This window comes from Neomonachus schauinslandi, chromosome 9 (assembly GCF_002201575.2).
Source record: "Neomonachus schauinslandi chromosome 9, ASM220157v2, whole genome shotgun sequence".
Classification (NCBI taxonomy): Eukaryota; Metazoa; Chordata; class Mammalia; order Carnivora; family Phocidae; genus Neomonachus; species Neomonachus schauinslandi.
This window is the reverse complement of record NC_058411.1, coordinates 125,636,348-125,660,657: the sequence shown is the minus strand read 5'-3', so window position 1 is coordinate 125,660,657 and position 24,310 is coordinate 125,636,348. Positions and strand designations below refer to the sequence as shown.

General features: G+C 40.4%; 1 long non-coding RNA gene across 1 annotated transcript in view; it reads left to right on the top strand.

Annotated features, from left to right (window-relative positions):
• Window positions 1–6,423: 6,423 nt before the first annotated feature.
• LOC110572368 overlaps window positions 6,424–24,310 on the top strand; it is a 54,799-nt gene continuing 36,912 nt past the window's right edge. Inside the window, exon 1 of the long non-coding RNA XR_002479850.1 lies at window positions 6,424–6,645. This is a non-coding gene — a long non-coding RNA (uncharacterized LOC110572368). The remainder of the gene's footprint in view (window positions 6,646–24,310) is intronic.

Below are 24,310 nucleotides of genomic sequence, written 5' to 3'. Positions count from 1 at the left end.
AGGTTATAACCTTTTGGCAGGAACACCAAAGAAGGGATATGCCCCTCTCATTGCACCATATCACGGGGTCCATGAAGTCCATACACTTTGTTACTCCGTCACTTGGTTAAGGTGGTGTCTGCGAGGTTTCGCTATTGAGAAGTTACTATTTTCCTGATGTAATTAATAAATGTCTTGTAGGGAATTACTTTGAGACTATGTGAATGTCCTGTTTCTCATCAGCCTTTTACCCACTAATTTCTGCATCTAATAATAGTTCTTGCCTGCAACAGATTGTTAACTATGGTGTTTGCCTGAAGGGGGTTTATGTATAGCTCCCATTCCTTCTGCATTTTTTTTTTTTGTGGGAATTCTACTGTAAGCAAGATCTCTACTTTTTCCCTCATTTATTTATTCAATTATTTTTATCAGTATGGGCTCATGGGTATTTATTTTATTCTATAGGTTATAGTCCAATGCTGGCGTTATTTTTGCTCAAATTGGTCCAGCTTTTGCCATCGGCAGCTTTTTCAGGTGAGCTCCTGTGTCTCTTTGACAGGCCCCCACCATTTTTTGAGCAAGTCCTTGCTTTCTGGCACCATTGGTTTATCTAGTTTGTTTTCCTTTCCCAGTCCTGGAATCAACCATCTCTCCAAGGAGCTCTGGTTCCTTTTTTTTTTTTTTTAAGATTTTATTTATTTGCGAGAGAGAGAATGAGAGACAGAGAGCATGAGAGGGAGGAGGGTTAGAGGGAGAAGCAGGCTCTCTGCTGAGCAGGGAGCCCGATGCGGGACTCGATCCTGGGACTCCAGGATCATGACCTGAGCCAAAGGCAGTTGCTTAACCAACTGAGCCACCCAGGTGCCCTCTGGTTCCTTTTTACTGGAAAATGGCATTTATTTATTTTAAAGATTTTATTTATTTGAGAGAGAGAGAACGAAAGCTGGAGCATGCATGAGCAGGGAGCGGGTAGAGGGAGAGGGAGAAGCAGACTTCCCGCTGTGCAGGGAGCCTGACACGGGACTCGATCCCAGGACCCCGAGATCATGACTTGAGCCGAAGGCAGACGTTTAACCAACTGAGCCACCCAGGCGCCCCTGGAAAATGGCATTTAGATCTGAATGTTTATCATGGACCTTGCAATAGAAAAAGAATGTGCGAGAGGTCTCGCTCTTCGCACATATACATTAATGATTTTAACTCTAAAGAACCTGTGATGTACAGTAAAAATTAGATTATATCTTTGTCTTTGGGTTTAATTTAAAAGGTGGAATTTGGATTTTCTCAAATATTTACAAGTCATTAAATCCTATGTCAGATTTACAAGTAAAATATACAAGTGAAGCAAGTCACTTTACAAGTAAGATGTAGTTTTTATATGTGATATTTCTAAAAAAGACATAAAGTTGAATTTGGAGAATTCACTAATTTGGGGTAACACACTTAAAACCTTCAATTTTGTTTTATATCTCTTTAAAAATTCAAGTATAGTTGACACAGAATATTACATTTCTTTCAGGTATACCACATAGTGATTCAATATCTCTATACATCTGTCACCATACAACACTATTACAATATCGTTGACTATATTCCCTATGCTGTACCTTTCATCTTCAGGACTTACTCATTCCATAACTGGAAGCCTGTACCTCCTACCCCTCTTCACCTATTTTGCCCATCCCCCCACTTGCCTCCCCCCTGGCAACCATCAGTTTGTTCTCTATGTTCCCTGCTTCTTAGTTTATTCATTTGTTTTGTTTTTTAGGTTCTGCACATAAGTGAAATCATATGGTATATGTCTTCCTCTGACTTATTTCACTTGGCGTATTACCCTCTAGGTCCATCCCTGTTGTTGCAAGTGGCAAGATGTCATTCTTTTTATGGCTGAGTAATATTCCATTGTATATATATCCCACATCTTCTTTATCTATTCATCTATCGACAGACACTTGTGTTGTTTCCATATACTGGCTATTGTAAATAATGCTGCAATAAATACAGGGGTACATATGTATCTTTTCACATTAGTGTTCCCATTTTCTTTGGGTAAATACCCAGCAGTGGAATTACTGTCATATGGTATTTTTATTTTTAATTTTTAGAGGAAACTCCATATTCTTTCTCACAGTGGCTGTGCCAATCTGCATTCCCACCAGCAGTGCACAAGGATTCCTTTTTCTCCATGTCTTCACCAACACTTGTTATTTCTTGTCTTTTTGATTCTAGCCAGCCAAACAGATGTAAGGTGATATCTCTTTGGGGTTTTGATTTGCATTTCCATGATGATGAGTGATGTTGTGCATCTTTTCATGTCTTTGCCATCTAAAAACCTTCCATTTTTAATTTTGCTCATGCGAGACTAAGACTTCATGAAAAATATTTATTGAGACATTTTGCCTGGTTCACACCATATTTAATAAATATTAACTTCATGTAAGTGTCAGGGACACAAGATTGAACATGGCATGGTTCCTATCTTTAAGCAGCTCACAAATTAAAAACTCTTTGAGGTTTCCCTTATTGAGGTAAACTTACTTTTTTCTATTAATCCATTCTTTTTACTGTCCATCCCTCTCATCATTCTTCCACTCCATAAGCTATTTCTCTTTTTCACCAGCTCATATACTTCAACTTCAAAATTCTGCTTAAATTTCTCCTCCTCCAGAAAGCCCTCCCTATATTGTCCAGTCTCATCTAATTGTATCTTTCTCCAACCCCACAAGGCTAAGGACACTTTTGTCCCATAGGCATCTCAATTTCAACATGAATGGAATGGAACTCATCATTCCTGTCTTGTCCAGCCCCCTCCAGTAGTGTTCCCCACTTAAATGATGCTGTTATTATCCACCTGGGACCCCAAATCAGAAACCTCGGGGCAAACAGAGACTCCTCTACCTTCCCTAACCCCACATTCAGTGAAAGCAAGCAGGTCAATTCTACCTTCCAGCTATCCCTTTGCTTTGTTCCTGCTCTCTCCTTACTGTCAGGCAACTATCTTCATTTAGGTCCTCTTTCTTCCTTACTTCAGTTACCATCTGTCTTAAGTGAGTCTCCTGAAAAGCAGATCCCAAAACAAGGATTTGGGTATGGGTTGTTTATTTGGAAGGTGATCCTGGCAAGGGCTCTGAGGGAAGGGGGATGTGAGATAGGGGAGATGAGGGGAGACAACAAAAAGTGGCTGAGTGGGTCACCACAGCGGACAACTGGGGCCCCATCCACTGTGATCCCCCCTCCCCAACCCTTGAGAGACTTTGGGGAACATGCTTAGGAATTGTCTTCCCGAGGCATGAGGAAGCTAGGGTATTTGTCTACTGACCCAAGCCCTCTCCTAGGGCCAAAGTGTTCCCTCGACAGAGACACACAGGAAGGCATCATCATGTGTGGGGACAGGCTGTGGAGATCTCTGGGGATGGGAAGTGTGTGCAGGGGATGCTCTAACAGCAGCGGCTGTGCCTGCTAACTGGTCATCCTGCCTCCTGTCTCGCTCTCTTTCACCTGCTCCCAACTACTGCCCTAAGTGATCCTTCGGAAATGTCAAATAGGTCAAACTATTCCACCATTTGAAATTTGTCAGTATTTCCCATTGCTTTCAGAAAGAAATCCAAATGGCCTAGCTGGATTTGCTAAGGCTCTGCACCGTCTCCGTCTTCTAGCCTTATCTCCTACTGCTCCTGAGCACTTAATCCAGACTCCAGGCTTCAGGCACAATATACTAGCCATGGTTTCTCTCTTGAGCCACACTCATTGCATACAGCAGTCCTTCTGCCTAAAGGCTGCTCATAAATATTTAAGGAACTTTTACTTCCTTGTCTATTATGGGCCAGGCACTGTGCTAGGCATTTTGGATCAACAAAGAATGAATCACAGTTCTTGTCTTCAAGGAGCTAATTCTCCAAAAGGGAGGAGGCAGACATACGTAAAGAAGCACTTCAACTAGGCACTATATTATGGAAACGCTCTTAGAGAAAATGATGCCTAAGTGGAGACTTAATGGTTATAAAGGGGGTTGGTTTACCGTGCTCACAGGAAGAAACAGCCTGGTGTGTGGAGAGAAACTTCTTTTCTGAATTTCTGAATTTCTGAATGGCAGGAAGAGATGAGGGGCAACGCTGGCCAGGTGGTCAGGGATCGCTGCCTCCAAGAGAGCTTGGGCTTTATTCTTCAGATCAAGACATAATAAGGGGGCCCCATTTTCATCCTTCCGGACACTTTGTAGTTTCACTATGGGACTGCCTCCTCCAAGGAGCCCTCCGTAATTGTCTTCCCTTCTTAGATACTCATCTTCTGTGCTTTTCTGGTGTCCTCAAAAACCTCTCTTTTGGTGATTAGCAGACTGGCTTGTGTTTTAAGGTGTATCTCTCCCGTGGCCTGCTGGCCCCTTTGAAGGAAAGGCGGCTCTTGCTCACTTCCATATCACAGTGCCTACTACAATGCTGAGTCCTTTCAATTCAGACATACCTGGATACCTGAGTGCGTTAAGGAGGCCAGAAAGAGTTGGAGGACTGAAAGATGATGCTTCTCAGAAGTTTCCTCCAAGCCAGTGACACACACAAGTGTTTTGCACATGGTCTATGCCAAGGTGAGCACTGGAAGTTGCTGAAGACATTGAACTTCAGATACATGCTTTTGAGACCTGAATAGAAGCTGCGATGATTTCCTAAAATTGGTTATTTTGATTGCAAATAATAGTGATTATGCTTTGCTAATGTATTTCCATGTGACTCGCTGATTTACACCAAGTTTTAATGTGTTTTCAAAACTTGCCTATAGTTCTTGCTGCTGGCTCTTCTGAAAACTGTTACTATGGGGCTCTGAGCAGAACTCCAGGTTTATTTTCCAGTGTCTGTGTGCTGCTTTTGTGCTGGGTTCTCCCCGGTACCTTGCCCCGTCCTTAAGAGAGGAAGCCCGCGAGCCTCCAGCTTCCTTTGTAACTTCCCAGTTCGTTTGCCCAGCGTCTGCTCATCGGCTCACCCACCCCAATTACTTTGTTTCAGAGTGCTGCGGTACTGAGTTTCTCATCTTCCAATGAAAATAACCATTTGGCTTTCTGTTCATTGCATAGGCACCTCTAGGTGCAGATGTAGGCAGTGTGGCTGTAGAAACTCTTCAGAGGTCAGCAGGCTTCAGGATGCAAGGACCAACAATGGCTCACCGCCTGATGACCTTCGTCAAAAAAACCAATAACCCCACAAAACAGAAGGGCAGTCCCAAGCACGTCTCCTTTGCACCTCTCTCAGAAAAGACAGTATGCAGGGTGGTTGGGAGTTCAAATCCTCAGTGCTCTCTCCTCTTAAACTGTGACCTCAAAGGGTCGCTTTAGCGCTCAGCTTCCCTTTCCTCTTCTGTAAAATGGGAATAGAAACTGAATCTACTTCATGGGGGGTGTTGTAAGGAATACATGAGCTAACACGTGCAAAATGTTCCGCACATAGTTTGGCGCTCAAGTAATACTATAGCTATGCCTATTAGTAATTCGCTATTATGAATACTGCAGAGTAGGAGGTTGTGTCTCCCCCGGGACATAGGGCGCCCGGCTCGCCAGGCTGGAAGGGGTTGCCCACTCCAAGCCCCTGCAAGTCCTACTCTCTCCCGGCCCGGGTCCGAGCCGCCGGGGCGCGCCAGGGACCGGAGTCCCATTGTGCTTGCGCAGTGAGGGTGACCGGGCTGCGGCCCAGTCGCGAGCACAGGTGCGGCCCTGACCACAATGAGGGCGTGGGCGCGTGCGTGGCGAGCAGAGGTCTGCGGCTGGGGGCGGGGGAGGGGAGGCCCGGTGTGGTCTGAGGGCGGGGGTGGGGGGAGAAGGAGGCTGGCCGCGACCCCAGCAGCTCGGCAGGAGGTGTCTGGGCCGGCCCGAAGGACTCCGCCTGGCACCGGACTCGGGGCGTCTGTCGAACTCGCGCCCCGGAGCCCCAGCCCCGCCCCCGGGCCCCGCCCCGCCGGGCCCCCGGTTGGCTGGAGCCGGCGGCCACGCGCGGCGATTTGCCACGCGCCGCGTCACTAAAGCCGCTCCCGGTCCCGGCCCCAGCGGGCTGGTCAGGGAGGAGGCGGTAGGGGGAGGCTGGGGCTGCAGGGCGCGACGCCGCCGGGCCGCCCCGCCCTGGGAGGCGCCTAGGCCCTCATCAAGTGACCAGTATCCCTTCCAGGAGAACACGGTCCTTCAGAGGGAAGGGAGCTCCAGCCTGTAGCCCCGGCGCCAAACCGCCGTCATCTCCTTCCTGTGCCGGGTGATCCGTCTCACCCACCCGGAAAAACATAGTCCGCCCCTCGCGTCCTTGTGGAGTAGCGTTTGTTTCCACTGTGACTCTCTTTGCCCGCATCTTCGTCTTTCCCATCCCAAGTACTCTAGGACCCACCGAAAGGATAAGCCAGCTCTGAACAGAAACCTCAAAGCAAAAGAGAGAGAAGGAGCCGAGTGGAAGGGAGGGAGAGGCGAGGCTGGCGGAGGGACACCGAGGACCGAAGCCGTAGTGCGCACGCGCGGCGGCAGGAACGAGTTCCGGTCTGGCCGGGGCCTGTCTCCTAAAAATAGCCCCGGTGTGGGGATCCGTGCGCGGATGTCCCGGCGAGTCCCGGGCTGAAGGAGGCGGCTCCGGGCGGCGCGGAGCGCTGGTGGCTGGCCCGGGCTGCAGCGTGTGTGCGCTCGCCAGCTGCGCCGGAGACACGGTGAGGGCCGCGTCGGCGGGGCTCGGTCCGCGGGGTCGACGGTGCCAGAGGGGGCGGCGTCTCGGCGAGGGGGCCGGGTAGGGGCTGGGGGGCGCTGGGGCGGGGGGCGGCGCGGCCGAGGGGCGCCCGCGGGGCTCCGGGGACGGCAGGGCAGGGCGGCGTCCGGCTGGCAGGGGGCCGGAGTCCCAGGCGCGCGGCGACGGGGCGGGTGGGGTGCGGGGAGGCGGCTTGGGGTGGTCGCGCGGGGTTGGCGCTGAGGGGCGAGGCGCCCGCGGTGGTGGGGGCGGGGTGCCCCGAGGGCGGGCCCGGGGTCTGACCGGTGTCGCGGGCTGGCGGAGGGAGGCTCGCCGTGCGGGCTCCGCGCGAGGAGCCTCCCCGGGCGCGCACCGCGTTTGGGGCTGGGGGGCGGTGGTGGACGACGCCTCCTTGAAAGTTGAGGGAGTTCCCTGGGGGCCCGGAGCCTCTCCGGGGCGGAGCGCCCGAAGGCCCTTTCCTGCCTCCTGCTCTCCGCGCCCGGGTCTCCCTAAAGGATTGACCCCTCGTGCCGGGGGTGCTCTGCGCGGTGGTTGGACTTGAAGAAGTTCCCCCACTTCTGCTTTGGGAGAAGGTTGGTCGAAGCGGGCGGAACATTCAGGTCCGAACTCTCGGCGCGTATGTGGAGATGTCAGTGGCCGGGTCGGTATTTGGGGCGGGCCGGGAGGTGGCCCGGGCTGGGGGCACCTGCGGGGTGCGGACGCCCTCCGGTGCAGGGAGACGTCGCGGGGAAGGAGGGGCTGCAGAGGGAACAGCTAGCTGCCCTGACGTCCCGGTGGATCCCGGCTCTCAGGGAAGGTTTTATGTGGTACAAACTTTGCCATTTAGTTCGACATCCTCTATCTTTGAACCGCGAGGATTAAATTGGTAGGTGAGATAGTGCAGACAAGTTTCAAGGAGGTGAGCATCCCTGAATTAGAAAAACAACCCCCCCCCCCCCCGCCGTGGAAGTGTAACTATAAAAATGTTCTTCAGACTTGAAGTACGATTTCTGGGCTACGAAGCGAGCCCCCGGTCATGGTCCAGTAGGGAAACCGTGTGTAGATTAAAGAAGTGCAGCATAGTGTTGACCTGCATTTTAGTTTACAAGATTGGTATTGCAATTAGTGTGCTATTAGGCCTGCTGTGATGTGTTAACAATGGTATAAGTATTTTTAAACACATGTCTAAAATTTTTCAAGTTTTTTTTTTTAACACAGCATGTTTCCTCTGTGTCTTGTATCATCTTTTACTATATGAAGAGAAGGTTCTCCAAAGCCGTAATGAGGTGTACATTACACAAGAGTACTTTCCCTTTAAGAATCCAGCTGTGTTGTTTTGGCAACTGCCAAGTACTCCAGTTGTCAGTTTTAAAATCTGTTACCTTGGCAGTACTTGAACAGTCTGTGGAAAAGGTAAACAAAATAGCTTTAAAAAAAAATTTTTTTTAAACACAAAAATGGCACTTACTTTAATATGAATTTATAAGGTGAGGATAAAATACCTATGTTGTGCTATTATGGCTTTTGTATGTACATTTTTTTGGGTTTTTTTTTTTTTCTGGTATATTTTTGGAGGGTTCAGTCTTTACTCTTATTTTTCCTATGAATGGCAACTTTTGTTTTAGGAGAAAAGTTAAAAGTGTTTTCATTAAAGTGGATGCCAGTTTTAGTTAGACTTTATAACAAACATAAGGAACACATGTGTCCTCCAGAATAGTGAGATTACTTCTATATGATGATGCACTAATTGATTCTGGAATCACTTTTAATTCTCGTGAGCATTGTAAAAAGTTGTGGTAATAGTGTTATAATAAAACATGTGAAGAGCTAAAGCTAGTGATTTACTTTGCAGACCCAGTCTTTAACAGTTCTGTTGGAAGAGTGCTTCCAATAGAAACTTACTTGTTAAAACAGCGATGGTGAAGTAATAATGAGTTCTCTAAACATAATTATTTGCATATCTCTTTCATTTAATTCACATTATTGTTATATATAAAACCATGGTTATTCATATCAGAACAAAGTTGATAAAATTATGTTTAACTCTTTAAATTACTTCCAGCAAAAGTTTAAAATGTTGAGGGAATGAAATGTAGGGGGTGTTCAGTGGAAGGAAAGTAGCTCCTGGGGCGCAGAAATAATAATTGTAATGTCACTGTGTTGAATTATGGTTTGAGAATAATTTCCTTCCAAATTCTTAGAGTTTCTATGTTTCTTTAATTGGTATGTGTGTCAAAGATTGTTTTTTTGTAAATGCAACCAGAAATAATCTTGAAATATATATTGAGTTGTTTCAAGTGGTGATGTTTTGTTTTTCAAAGCAATTGCATTATAGCTTTGTATTTTTCTTTTAGAATGTAATACAGGTTAATATTAATTTTATTAATATTCAAGCAATAGCAGTGTCACTCATTAATTGGTTACCAAGAGAGAAATATCTGTATTTTGAGGGTGGTTAAGTAATTATGGAAGTGTTTTTTATTAGAACATGATTTTGAAGTTTGAAATATTTCAAACTTAAATGTTTCAGTAGATTTGTGCTCAGATTTAGGAGGAGGAAACTGTAAGCCAGTTTGTTTTCTTAGGGAAGTAACATGCTTGTCAGTCAAGTTTTGGAAAGCTACCTTTTTTTTTTTCCCCCCTTTGCTGCTTATAAGTCTGGCAGAGGAAATTTAGCCTAACATACAATGATGATGGTCTTGAATTTTCTGTGGGTATTTCCAGTTTCATATATTTTGCCTTTGAATCACACCATATTCCTTTTTTTTTTTTTTCTTTTATGGAGAAATGCTCCTGGTACATATGAATGCTACAAAGTCTAGCTGAAGTTTTTTTTTATTAGTGATAGAACAATGAAAATACTGCTTTGTGGGTTGAAAATGATCAGTATTGCTTTTTTCCAGATTAGAAAGAAAATCTGTGAACATTCTTCGTAAATTGAGAAGTGAGTGCCTTCTAATGTTTAAGTAATAAGAGAGGTGTAAATATGGAAAATCAAATCAATCTTCCAGTTAGATAATCTCCTGCAAAAGAACACTTTGACAGGTCCTGCTGTGTTTGTAAGACTTTGTCATCACATCTTGGTTCAGATCCCAGCTCTGCCACTTACGAAGTTATGAGACATCTATAAAATGGGAAGGAATTATACTACCTGCCCCATGGAATTATTACTGTTAAATGAAATAATGGGTGTGAGAGTTCCTAGCACAGGCTAATGTACAAAAATGCATATTGCCTGATCTCCCTTTATCCCTTCCTCCGTATATCCATTCCTCTAAACATTCCCTTATTTCCTGTGAAGACTATATATGTACTCTGCCAGTACCTGAATGTTTAGTGTCTGTGACCAAAAGGACTTCTTATAATGTATAAATACAGGAGAAGGCTCATATATTTTTTTGGGTGTAAAAATCCCAGCGCTTTAAATTCATTGTCACAATATATATACATAAAATGTTTATTTAGCTATATCAGGTTTTTGATCTGCAGTCATTGATTGTAACGTCCAACAGTCTCTCCAAATATTTAAAAAAGAAAAAATTAGAGTTAAATGTAAGTATTTTCCCTACTCCTCAGTGAAATAGGTCTTTTAGGAATTATCTGTGGGAGTTGTCTTCAACATACCGTATTTAAAATTTGAAGTTAGAAAAATATTTTTATTGCCTATCTGGAATAGGTATATTTTAAAAATAGCTTTTCTTTAGTGGGTAATCTTTAAGCTTTTATATGTCATTTTACTGCGTATGGAACTAAATGATTTTGTCTGTGTATGCTTTATCTGTGTAATCTGTAATGGACCCTGTGTCCAGTTTATTATAATAAAGAGTATAAACCCATTTATTAGTCTCATGCATAGCATATGTGTTGACATTTGTTTAATAAATACTATATTTTTATACAGATATTTGTTATTTACTGATTTGAATAATTGTATTTACTGAACTTAATTGTTATTTACTAAACTTAATATTTAATATTGAATTGTCTTAGTAATCAATGAAATCACAAGCTTATGAGTTAAGAAAAAATTAGCTGGTTTGTGAGGTGGATAGAATACCAAATATTTGAACATTGGTGTATGACAGCAGGTAATTTACTTCATCAGTTTAATAACTGATGATGCTGAAAGCCAGAGGAATTGTTAACCTGGGTGAAAAACAGACAGTTGATCAGACTTCTAATATCAACGAAGGCACATCTTTATGGTTGTCTTGCGTCAGTACTAATTTTATTTTCTTCCTTATACAAAAATATAAACTTTATAAATTTAAAAAAGAATTCAACCATCAATAATGTATGTTTTGAGAAATGTTTTGGTAGTGGGTGGTAAATTTATGCTGCATAAGCTGGACCTTTTTACCAGGTTATTTTTGTTACAAGCAGCATGCTATACATGTTGACTTGGATTAGTTTGAGGTATGATTTGTGACTGTTGGAACAAAGGGAAACTCTTCATTTAACCTGGTAAAATAACTTGTAACTATTGGCTTAGTAAAACAAGGTGCTCTTGCCTTGACTAATACCATGTTTGCTTATCTCACCTCTTATCCCCTAGCAATTCACCTTTTACATGGAGACTGGAATTATATTTCTAAAATTCACATGTAAATGTCATTCTTTTAAGGAAATATTTGAAGACATAAAATCAGTAGAGAGGCAGTAATTTACGGGATAAGAAATTAGCCTCTAAAATCAAGATTGCCTAAGCTAGAATACCCACTCTGGCACTTTGTGTTCTTTGGCAATTTCTCAATCTTCTTGAGTTTGGTGTATAAAATAGTGATTATAATATTATCTTTTTCATAGAGTTGTTGAGAGGATTAAATGAGATGTATGTTATAAACCCTTTAGCACAGTGCTTGGTACCTAAAATACAGTAATTTTTTCCCTCTACTATTACTATCACTGTTGCTTCTGCTATTGTCATTATTAGTCATGGTTCACTTTATATGATTCTATCTGATCTCTTCAGGCTCATTGTCAGCCATTACCCTTCAGTTTCTATGACCCAGTTAAGGCCAGCTGTTTGCTCTTCCCTGAAAATGCCATGTATTTTCAGGCTGATGACTCCCACTTTTATTTTTTTAGCCCAGAATTTTCCTGAGCTTGATATCCACTTGGAGATCTAGTTGGAATCTCAAACATAATATTAGCCATATGACTGAAGTATAGCTATTTATTCCTCTCCCACAACCTTCTTCCTCTCTCCTACCCCCAAACTCTGCTGTCCTCACTGGCCCTTCTCCATCTCAATGAATGGGAGTACTCATGCCAAAACCTTAAAGATACCACTCTGGATTCTTTTTCTTTTCTCTCAGATCCAATCCATCCGAACATTCTCTTTTTTTTTTTTTTTTAAAGATTTTATTTATTTATTTGACAGAGAGAGACACAGCGAGAGAGGGAACACAAGCAGGGGGAGGGGGAGAGGGAGAAGCAGGCTCCCCGCAGAGCAGGGAGCCCGATGTGGGACTCGATCCCGGGACTCCAGGATCATGACCTGAGCCGAAGGCAGTCGCTTAACCGACTGAGCCACCCAGGCGCCCCATCCGAACATTCTCTTGTCCTTCAGAATTTATCTTCAGCCAGCCTACCACTCTTAGTCTTCACTGCCACCTCTTTATTTCAAGGCATTATCTCTCATATGAATTGCTGCAGTAGCTTCCTAACTGGGCTTGTTCTTTTCTTGCTCCTCAGAAGTTCACAGAGCAGCCCTAGGGATCATTTTAAGATCCTAAATCATGTTATTTCTCTGCCTAAAATCTTCCAGTGACTTCCCATTCCTCTTGAAATAAAGTCTGTACTACTTTCCATGGCCTGAATGGCCCTGAATAATCTTTCTGCTTCTCATTGTTCTTCTCATTTATTGTATGCCAACCACACAGTCCTCTTATTGTTCTTTAAACTTTCTGCGTCCTTTCCTATTTTAGGGTCTTTTGCACTTTTTGCACTGCCTGGTTGAGATGCTCTTCATAAGGCTGGTTGACCTAATCTTTTGGAACTTGACCCAGATCTCACTTTGTCACTCAGGCCATACTTTTAATGTTAGACCTCGTTACTCTCTTGTGCATCTTATCTCCTTCAAGACACTATAATTTGTACACATGTTATTTCTTTAGTTATAGCTTATTTATTGTCTTTTCCCATTACCTGAATGTAAACTCCATGAAGGCAGAGGCCTTGTCTATCTTGTTGATAACTGTCTCCCCAGGTATTAACCCTGACAGTCGGAAGACGGAAATATTTGAATTAGTGCTTTTGTATCTTTGTTCATGTTTTTGCCAGAGATTGGAATGCTCTTACCTTTAAGTTGTAGCTCAGGTGTCATGTATGATACCAATTTTAGTCTCTAGACAAAATTTGTCTCCCTTGCTCTTGATACAGGCCCTATTTGAAGAGTAATTCCCTTTTTAGAATATTTAGAAACATTAAGGGATTGTAGTTGATGTCATTTTCTTCAGCTACTCAGAGTTCCTGTGTTAAAGACTATTGTGTTCTTCTTTTTTTTTTAAGATTTTATTTATTTATTTGACAGAGACACAGCGAGAGAAGGAACACAAGCAGGGGGAGTGGGAGAGGGACAAACAGGCTTCCCGCAGAGCAGGGAGCCCGATGCGGGGCTCGATCCCAGGACCTTGGATCATGACCTGAGCCGAAGGCAGGTGCTTAACGACTGAGCCACCCAGGCGTCCAGATTATTGTGTTCTTTGTGTATGCTTAGTACCTACCAATCTATTATGGTGCATAGTGAATGCTCAGTAAATGTTGAATGGAAGATGTCCTAATCAACTAAAATACCCAAACCAAATCAGACTTTAAAAATTATAAAGGTACTTTTCATACTATAAAATACTGTTTTAGGAATTTTCTGTACATATTAACATGTCATCAGCATTCTGGGTCAGGGCAGGAATGTCAGAGCTGTTTAGCCCAAGTGGCATTTCCTGAGATTCCATTTTGCCTTCTTTCTGGGGAGTGAGTGGCCATCTTGTCTGAGGGCTATATTTCCAGTTTGAAATGCATAGCCTAGTAAAAATAGTGTTAGAAATTATAATTAGTTACTGGTTGTTCCTTATTAACCAACATTCCCTCTCTTCAGCTTATCCACGCTAGGAGGGTGTGCAATTTAACACAGTATATGTGAAATACAATATTAATTCAATTGTATTGCTAATGAAGATTTATCAAAGAGCTTTTGTGCCAAACATTAGGAACTTATCCACTATTTGTAATAGTGAAAATCATTCAACATTCTGCACAGCTGACTTGCAAATGGGCTTTTTAAAGATTTGGGGACTACTTTAGCAAAATGCTTATCTTAATGCTGAAAATCTTTTTCGTAATGGTGTTAAACTTAATTTGACATGGATTATGAAGGGAAAAGGAGAAAAGAATCTGGGAGTTAAGATTTTGTTTTTCACAAATGACTCTGTTCCCCAAAGTAACATTTCGGCATTGACAGGTTTTTTTTGTTTTGTTTTGTTTTTGGAAAAAACTTACAGAAAAGTTATAGGAAAATACAATGAACTCTCATATACTGGTCACCTAGATACGCTAACTGTTAATGTTTAGCACAATTGCTTTATCTTTTTTTGTATTTGCAGAGTGGCCCCAAAGTCTGAAAATAGATATTACTATTTTGTTTTATTTATAGTTTGAAGCTCCTTGATTACATCTTCTGGAGTATGCCAAAGATGCAAGTTTATTCAGTTAAAATCAGAGGCAAATTGTTTGAGGCAAAACATTCCAGGAATAGATGGAAATGCTGCATTAATGCACTGTGTACTTTGCTAACAATGAAACCACATATTAAGCATATTATATAATGTTATTGAACTTAATAACATTTTTTGTAATAGCAGAATTCACTCTATTGGTCTCTTTTTCCTTCTTCCTCCTTTTCTCCCCCTCTTTTCCCTTTTCTTCCTCTTCCTATTATGATTACTTTTATTATTGAACCATTTGAGAGTATATTGCACACATCATGATCCTTAACCCTTCAATGCTTCAGTTGGTATCGCCTAAGAACAAAGACATGTTCTTACATAACCACGGTATGATGGATTCAAGGAACTTAATATTGATACTGTGATTTAGTATATAGTTTGTGTTGAAGTTTCTTCAGTTGTGCCAATAATATCCTTTAGTAGCATTTTTTCTAATACAATATTATTTGTTACATTTTAGTTTTCCTGTCTTCTGTCTCCTTTATCTGAAACAGTCCTTCAACTTTTTTTCTTTTTCCTGACATTAATAGTACAGGCCCTTTGTTTTGTAGGATGTCCATCAGTTTTGGTCTGTCATATTGTTTCATTGTTGTTAGATTCAGGTTATGCATTTCTGGCAGGACAACCAAATACGTGATGATATACCCCTCAATGCATCACATCAGTTGGCAATACGATGTCAGTTTGACCCTTTGTTGGTGATGTTTACTTGGATCACTTAGTTAAGGTTTGCCTGCCAGTTTTCTCCATATAAAAGTTATCATTGTCCTTATTGTTATTACTGAATAATCTGTGGGGAGGCACTTTCAGACTGTGTAAATACTCTGTCCTCCCAAAAATGTTCACATAATCGTTTTAGCATTCATTGCTGATTCTTGCCTGAGTCCATTATTATACAGTGGTTCCAAAATGGTGTTTGTCTAGCTATTCTTTTGCATTTAATATTTGGTAATACATTGTAAAGAAGAGCTTTTACTTCTCATTTGCTTACTTAATATCAATATAAATTCATAGATTCTTTTTTATTAAGCAGGATTATACTTGATTACTATCAGTATTCATTTTGACGTTCCAAGTTAACTCCAGTTTGGTCAGTGAGAAATCCTTCAACTTATTGATGGTTTTGACATGTTTCTATCATGTTTGGAGCACTTCCTTACTTTTGGGACAAGATATTCCAGGCTCATCATCTGCTTTTCCTGCTGCTGTCCTAGAATCAGCCATTTCTACAAGGAGTTCTGGTTTCTCTTGTTGGGTAAGACTATTTAGAAACCAAGAACTGGGCAGTTGGTATGCTCCTTGATAGCGAACTCGCATTGTTTTAGAGCCCTGTCAGCTGACCAACCTGAGAAATTTTGAGTTTATGCTGATTTCTCAGGCAATAGATTTCTCTTTACATTCCTGAAACTCCTTTTCCTTTGAAAGTGTTAATAATTTAAGTGATTCCTTTTACCTAATTTTTCTATTTAATTCTATAATGCTTGATTCTTCTTTTCCTAAACATATTATATGCTTCTTGGGAGTTAGGAATCCTGTTTTATATCTCTTTGTATATTTAGTGAATGTGTTCCACAGTGCCTTGAACACAGTTGATACCCATGTGTTGCTTATAATATATAATTATAATAATGACTCAGTATTATCTTTATTACTCTTACACCATAATTAAATATTCTTATGTTTGTTATAACATTGTAGGTAATTTTGTGGAAACTTTTAAGTGAATTGGTGATTCATTTGTTCTATTTTTAATAACATTGCTATCCTAGAAGAAATGAAAAACTTTAAAGTTTTTCAGTTTTAAAATTTTAAAAACTTAATTCCTTGAGATTAAAGTATGTAATTAAAGAACATCAAAATACCTAATGTTGGCATTGCTGTTTAATAGTGTTTTGTTCTTCAGCAGGTAATAACCTTTCTGGGCATCTCTTTAATTATAAAATGAGATGATATCTAGATCCTTTTAAACTCTGTGTTACATGCCTTATACCTAATTAACATTGAATTGTTTATGAACATAAAATTAAGTGCCACAAAGTATAGTGGAAAGAATATTGTGCACCTGGGCCAAGAGTTATCTTTGTAAGTATTGTGTTACTTTGGCAATTTATTTCACAGTTTGGTCTTTAGTACCTTATTAATTCAGTCCATTGGCCTCGGTAGTGAGGAATACAGTGAACAGGCTTGGCTTTCATAGTCAAATGGGAGTATGGACATATATGTGTTTATCATCCACTTTGCTACATGCTTGATGTGTACCATGCAGAGTGCTGTAGGAGCATTTAGAAGGGGTGATTAACCCAGTTTCAGGGAGGCCAGGAAAATTTATCCCAGAGAAGTGATACCTTTTGTTTAGGTTAAAGCCTCAAGAGGACTTAACCTTGTGAAGAGGGTGGGTAGTTTACCAGACCTGTGTTAAGGACAGGAGATATACTTAGAGAGTTTGGATTGCTTGGAGAAACAGTACAGTATGGATGGATCAGGCAGTGTAAGAGAGGGCAGGTACCATAGGAGTAGTGAAAGATGAGGCTGAAGACAAAAATCAGAGCCAGATTATGAAGAGCCCTTATAAGCTGTCTTAAGGAATTTGAACTTTATTCTAGGGAAAATCGAAGTGTCTAAGCCTGGGAGGAAATTAATTAAAAAGATAATACTGATTGCACTGTGGAGAATTCTTTGGAGAGAGTTAAAAGTGGTAGGCAGGAAGAATAATTAGGAGGGTGTTACAACAAATTAGTTAAAAGAGGTATGGTGGCTTGGACTACAGTGTAGGATGAGGATGGAAGAAATAGGTGGATTTGAGAGATATATAGGAGGTAGAATGAAAGGATTCAGGATGGAGGGCATATGGAAGGTGAAAGAGAAAGTTAAGAGTGATGACTAGGTTTATGGCTTGGACAACTGAGGGAGTGAATGGGTAGTTTACTGAAATAGGAACACAGGAGGAAGAGCAGGCTTGAGGGGATGAGTGTACTGGATGAGAGAGTGCCTGGAAGGATAAAGAGGTGTAGCCAGAAGTGGGAGACTTCCTGGTGATGACAAGGCCTTGGGATTTGGCTGTGGAAATGAAGGTATGAAGTGATCACGAAACAGGGAGAATTTGTATATATATCTATAAAAAAAGCCAAAGGATATGTCTGTCCTAAGGCAGAGGACCCTATTTTAAGATGATCTTAAAGTTTTCATTGTTTGGTTTGGAAAACAGAAATGAAAAATTTCAAATACGGTCTTCTTAGTAAGATTGTCTTATTAAACAAAACAAACCCCCACAACAATGAAAACTTTTTAAAAAACAAAGCAGAAGATTGTTGCCCCAGATAGCTAAAAATGTCCGTGCTTCTCAGTAGTGGCTAAAAATTATGAAACATAACTGGCATACAAAAATTAGAGTGAATAATGTAGTGAATACTAGCAGGATGAATATAATGGATCTTTCTCAATCCTGTTGCCCTTTTGGGGCCCCTGGGTGGCTCAGTCGTTAAGCGTCTGCCTTCAGTTCAGGTCCTGGGATCGAGCCCCACGTCCCGCTCCTGGCTTCTCCCTCTGCCTCTCCCCCTGCTCGTGCTCTCTCTCTATCTCTGTATCTCTGTGTCTTGAATGAATAAATAAAATCTTTAAAAAAAAATCCTGTTGCCCTTTTTTCTGCAGAGGTAATCATTGTCTTAAATAAGGATTTACCTTTCCCATTCATTTTTTTTTAAGGCCATGTATCCATATATATTGCTAAACAACATATAGTGTTTTTCATGTTTTAAAGCTTTATAAAACGGTATCAAATTTACATATCCTGCAGTTTATGTCTCAAGAAATAATCACATTGCAGCATTTATCTGTTCTTTCAGTATAATGAGTTGGTTATTAATGTTGAACAAAATGATGCGATGTCATTGATGAATTTTGAATTGCCATGGGAATTACCATAACTTAGTAAATTTTTGTAAAGAGTAGACTAATCATTTTGTGGGGATTCCTTTTTTTTATACTTCACTTAAAAAAATGGGATTGCGGAATAGTGTTAGACAAAAGTTGCAAAAATAGTATAGATTGTTCCCCAATTTTGGACCACTGTGGTATAATAAAACCAGGAAATTAATATTAACATACTGTAAACTGAATATCTTATTTGCGCTTCATCAGTTTTTTTCCTAATGACCTTTTTTTTTGGTTCTAGGATCCAGCCCCGGATCCCACATTGCATTTATTATTGTATAGTGTCCTCACATCTGTGATATTCATTCATTCTTTTCTTGTTCTTTTGACCTGGATGCTTTTGAGGAGTACTGGTCATTATTTTGTAGAATATCTTCCAGTTTGGATTTCTCTGATGCTTTTTTACGATTAATTTGGAATTTTACATTTTTGGCAGTAACACCACTGAAGTAATGGTAGCATATCAAGAGATACGGTTTATATCAGGGGTACATGATGTCAGTATCTTATTACTGGTGATGTTAATCTTGAGTACTTAATTAAGGCGGTCTCTGCTGGTTTCTCCATTGTAAAGTCATAGTTTTTCTCTTTGAAAATGATAAATATTTTGGAGGTGCTTTGAGAGTTTGTTAATTTCCTGTTTCTTCTCAAACTTTCACTTGTTTTTAGCATTCATGGGTGGAACTTAACCTGCAGCAATTCCAGATTTTCCCCAGTATATGATAGTAGAGTGTTCCTGTAAAACCTTCCAAAAGCTGAACTGGTGTAAAGAAGCCATCACCGTTAATTTATATGGAAAATTTTTGAGGTTTTTGACTAAAAAAATAACCTCTTTAGGCTTTTCTGATACCTTAGGACACATCACGTTAATGGATGCACACACTAAATTGAGATAAAGCACAGACGCTCACAAACCGAATTCAAAGCTGTGGCAGTTTGAGATTACACTGAGGTGCTGAGTGTAGTTCTCAGGGAAGGAGCTTGGTGGTGCTGCTCAGGGTGTGTGCTGCCTCTGTAATGGCTCATTGCAAAATAAAAGCTGAATGCTATTTGTGCCCCTTCCCTTCCCGCTCCCTCTTTTTGCCTTTTTTTCTTAAAAGCAAAAATCCTTTCCATATTTCTTTCAGTTAGAAAACAGGTACTATTGTGGGTCTTTCATAAGAGTGAAGTTGCTTAATGTGAACTTTCAAAAAGTGGGGGATACCTGTATTACTGTAATAGTTACCTAATAGCAATTTTGTAGTTTTTTTGTTCCTTTCTCATTTACCAATTGAAATTCCTCTGTTTTGAAGAGATGTCATTTCTCTCTCATTTATTTATTCAGTTATTTATGTCAGTATAGATTCAAAGGTATTTTGTAGGTTATAATTTGATGCTTTCGTTATTTATTTTATTGCTCAGATTATCCAGCTTTAACCATTGAAAGACGCTCCTGTTTGACTTTTGTGTCCTTTTGACATATCTTCGTCTTTTTTTCAAAACTTCCCTACTTTCTGGTACTACAGGAAACTCTAGGCTCATTTATATTTTACCTGTCCCAGCTCTGGAATTATCCTCTTTTCCAAAGAGCCCTGACTCCTTTTATTGGAAGATGACATTTAGAATCTGAGATCTGGGTGCTAGGTGTGCTCATTGCTATTGGGGTGTCATTGTCTGCCTTTTTCAGCAGACCTAAGAAATATATGCCTGAATAGTAATCCACACATACACTTCTGCAGTCAGTTCTGCTATGACACAGTACACATCTTCCTAAAAATCTAATGCTGTGCAAAGTCCTGCAATAAAAAGCACGGGGTTCATGGGAGTTAGGGGAATAATATTCAAAAGCTTTGTCAGTGACACATTAAAAAGAGGGACCTAATATATTTAAAGTAACAGCATAGTTTTAGACATGTTGAATGTTTAATACATAGTAAATATGGCACTTTACTGTGAAAAAGATAAGAAGTTTCCTTATGTGCGTGTTGGAGGGGTTGTGGCTTGTGAGTGATTATGAAGTAGTGGATAGACAGTTATCTGAAATCAGATGAAAAAATAACACCAAATGTGGATGGATGTGGCTCATAACTCTTGTGGTAGACTATGGTAGCTTATTTTCATTTGAGTCAATTCTCTTGGATGCCTTGTAATTTATTCTGCATTTCTGTAATGATTTTATTTTTTCCATTTCTTTTTTGGATTCATTCACCTTTTACAATTTCTCTTTGTATTTTGTCCATTTTTGTTTTTAGTTTTTGAATTTCTGATTCAAAGTGGTTTGCATATCCTTAAATGCTTGTCTGAATATCTTTAATTCTATTTGGAGTATTGACTTACCTTTTTTTCTGCTTTGTTGTTGAGGTTGTTGGAGGTTGTTTTTGGCAGGGGTTTTTCCTCAGTTGATATGTGTCAAGTTCAGGTTCCTGATTTTCTGGATTTCACTTTTCTTTTGTTCATCTGTATGGTATTGGGGTGTCTTATGGTATTCCTGGTTTACTGGTGCTGCTTCTGTCAGTATAGAACAGTCCTGGTGTGTGGTTTTGGTTTTAGTGGCTGGAGAAGGGTTGTGAGACTTCCAGGTTGATAATTCTTTTTGGTCTTGCAAGACCCTAAATTTTACCCGTTTTCTTTTTCCCTTTGCTATTCAGTTGCAAAAGGGCACTCTTCCCTTCCTTTTGCCCGTTTTCTCCCCCAGAAGCTGTGTGTTTCAAAGTTGTGCCCCTTTATGTGGCAGCTAGTGCCTTAAATGGCACCTGTTCCTTTAAATCACCAGAACTTTGAACTTTCTTACCTAGCGTCAGTGTTCTGATCTGCTCTGACACTTTTCCAGTATATTCAGGTTTTGGGTGGGTTTCATAGTTTTCATTGTCCTTGCAAATAACCCTGGCACTCCTTTGCTAGCCTCCTTGCCTCCAAGCCTGTGTTCAAATAGGGATGGAGTGACAGCCTGAGAGATCAAGTGCTAGGATTTGGTGATTTTTCTGTTTTCACTCACAGTTGTTTTGCAGTATCAGCATTCTTTGTCTTCAGGGCTGTGCTGAAAGCATGGTTTTGTGTAGAATTTCCTTTTCCTTTCTTGTTTTTTCGTATGGTTTGGGGGAATATTTTTAGAGTTACTTAGATAAACCATCACCATTGTCCTCACTGAAGTCTCTACTTTTGGGGGAAGGGAGCAGGAATCTAGAATTGTGCTGTCAGTGTTATAAAGCCTTTAGTTAGGAAGAGACATAGGCAGTCAGCTTTCATGGGTGAGCTTGGAGACTCCAGAAAATACCTTGTAGGAGAAATTAATTTAATTTAAATACTCTTACTTCATTCTTTTAGCATGCAAATGCAGTTTCTGAGTTATTGCAAGAAGTCTTAAGTGCTTTTTTTGTAAAGCAAAGTTATTAATTCGAAGTTTTTTTTCTAGAATGTATATTGGAAATGCCTTGGTTTTATTATAACATGAATGAGTTATAGAACTATATTTAGCCAAGGGCTTCTTGGTACTTGTTTATTCCAATGGCAATGTAGTATGTGAACTTTTTAGAAAAGGTAACTTTTAAACTTGGGCATTGATCTGATCGATGTTAATTTCTTTGAAAATTGAACTACATATACCTCTTTTCATTCTTTTTCTACTCTCTTTTGGTTTTCTCCGTTTCACGATCTTGACAATTCTCTTTTGATTACAATAAATAGTAGGTGTGGCGTTATTCCTTGGCTACACGTTCATTATTATGTTTAATAAGATGGCACTAAATCTGTTTACTGTAGCTAACGTTAATTGGTTCTGTCTTTTATGCTTTTTATCTGTCTTGTTAACATGAGAAATTTATTTAACAGGAAGTTGGAATTATGTGTGGAAGTTCTTTATGCTTGGTTCTAGAATTTAGTTGTTTAAAATATTTAGTGCCTTAAACATTTCTTTCCCTAGAATTAACAAGTTTTTTGTCAGTGTTTCAGGTTGACTTGTTTAAAACTAGTCGCTGTACATTTTTTAAAATAATACCAACCAGGTTTGAAAGGTGCATTGACTTTAAACATCAGAAATCTTTCATAATATAAATTAAAATTCTTTGCTATCAATGATATTTTTGGAATTCTCTACCTCTTTCTAATGGTGTTTAAAAGTTAATCAGTACCTGTGCCTAGCTGTCTTTGGATCCTCATTTGTAAGCTTTCATTTCTGTTTTCATAGTTTCCAATAGTCTTAAATAATAACAGGCTGTTTTTATACACTTTCTTTTTATTGCCCTCCCATTTTTCTTTTGACTGGTAAATATGGTAGCCCCAAAGCAGTGTCCATGGCTCTGCTCCCTCACTCCCTCTTTTGAGCTATCCCTTATCTATTCTCAGTGCTTTAACTATTGTTTCTATATTATTGGTTCTGAAATAAAAACACCTATGAGATACAGCTCTTTGCTTCTAGGAGGTAATGGCTTAGGGAGGGTAAAATTCTTGTTAATTGCTGTGTTACACTAATTACCACGTGATGTGTAAATCTTAGACATAATGAATGGATTAGGGGAGCTCGGGGAAGGAGAATTCAGAAGTGATAAGGGAGCTGCTTCATGAAGGAATTGGTATTTGAGTTGAATGTCAAGTTTTATTGTCAGAGATGCAGAAGATATTTCATATAGAGAATACGGTTGGAGCATAGGAACTAAGACAGGAATGTGAGAGGTATGTAACCCACACAGTTGGGCTAGATTGGGGGGGCTTTTCAGAGTGAAGTGGGAAAGAGAGCTTGAGGCCAGATTGTAGAGCAGTTTGGATTTTGTTCCTCAGGTAAGGAAGAGCTGTTGAAAGTTTTTAAGCTTGGAAGTGACCAGTGCCTTCCTTAATATGCCCATACAGGATAATGAAGATGGTGTGTATGTCCTTTCTTATTAAGAAAACTTAGTTCCTTAAAGGATACTCCTTAGAACCACTTTTTAAAAAGCACAGTGCTAGGCTCATTCTTTGATTATTTGAAGGGAATTGTAGGGGAATACATACCTTCTAAGTGGAAGGCATGAATAGATAGGTTATCCTTTTTTCATTCTCTGTATCCCACTTCTTAGTCTCCCTTCCCAGGCCAGACCAAATGCTTTGCTCTCCATAAAAAATGGATTCTTTCCAATTAGAAGTTTTTTCTTTTGAAATCCAGTAATACTTTGTGTCTGTCTTGTCGTAGTTACTATGTTTGACCTTATACTGAAGGCAGTAGACCCATGCACACTGCATCGAAGGCATTTATGCTTGTGTGTTAGTTCTTCTTGGTAAATATAAATGAATCTTTAAATTGCTGTCTCTCAATGACTGTAAAGTGCAAAAATCTAGGATCTGGACTGAGCTAATAAGGTTTTGAAAATGACTTTAAGATATCTCTACCCCTGCTGATCTAGCTCAGTATTTCTTAACCTTTTTTCTGCTGTGAGATAAAATTTTGACACATGTGCAACCATGGATCTACTTAGCAAAGAAGTAAAGTATTATAGTAATTTATAATTGCCACAACTGTCCTAGGATATGTTGTAGATATAACAGATATTAGATAATGTGTAGTTCTTAGGGCAGTAGTTGTAACTCTTGCCAGTTCTCTTTCACTTAGGAAAGGTATCAGATTCAGGCACTTTGTAAATTTTTTTTTTTATTATGTTATGTTAATCACCATATATTACATCATTAGTTTTTGATGTAGTGTTCCATGATTCATTTTTTGCATATGACACCCAGTGCTCCATGCAGTACGTGCCCCCTTTAATACCCATCACCAGGCTAACCCATCCCCGCACCCCCTCCCCTCTAGAACCCTCAGTTTGTTTCTCGGAGTCCATAGTCTCTCACGGTTTGTCTCCCCCTCCGATTTCCCCCCCTTCATTCTTCCCTTAGATTCGGGCACTTTAGAAATATCAGATAACTTGCAAGGGAAATCATAAGTTACGGTATCCATCTTTTGAGATAACTTTAAGACCTTTTGGATTTCTTTCTCTTCCTTCCTTCCTTCCTTCCTTCCTTCCTTCCTTCCTTCCTTCCTTCCTTCCTTCC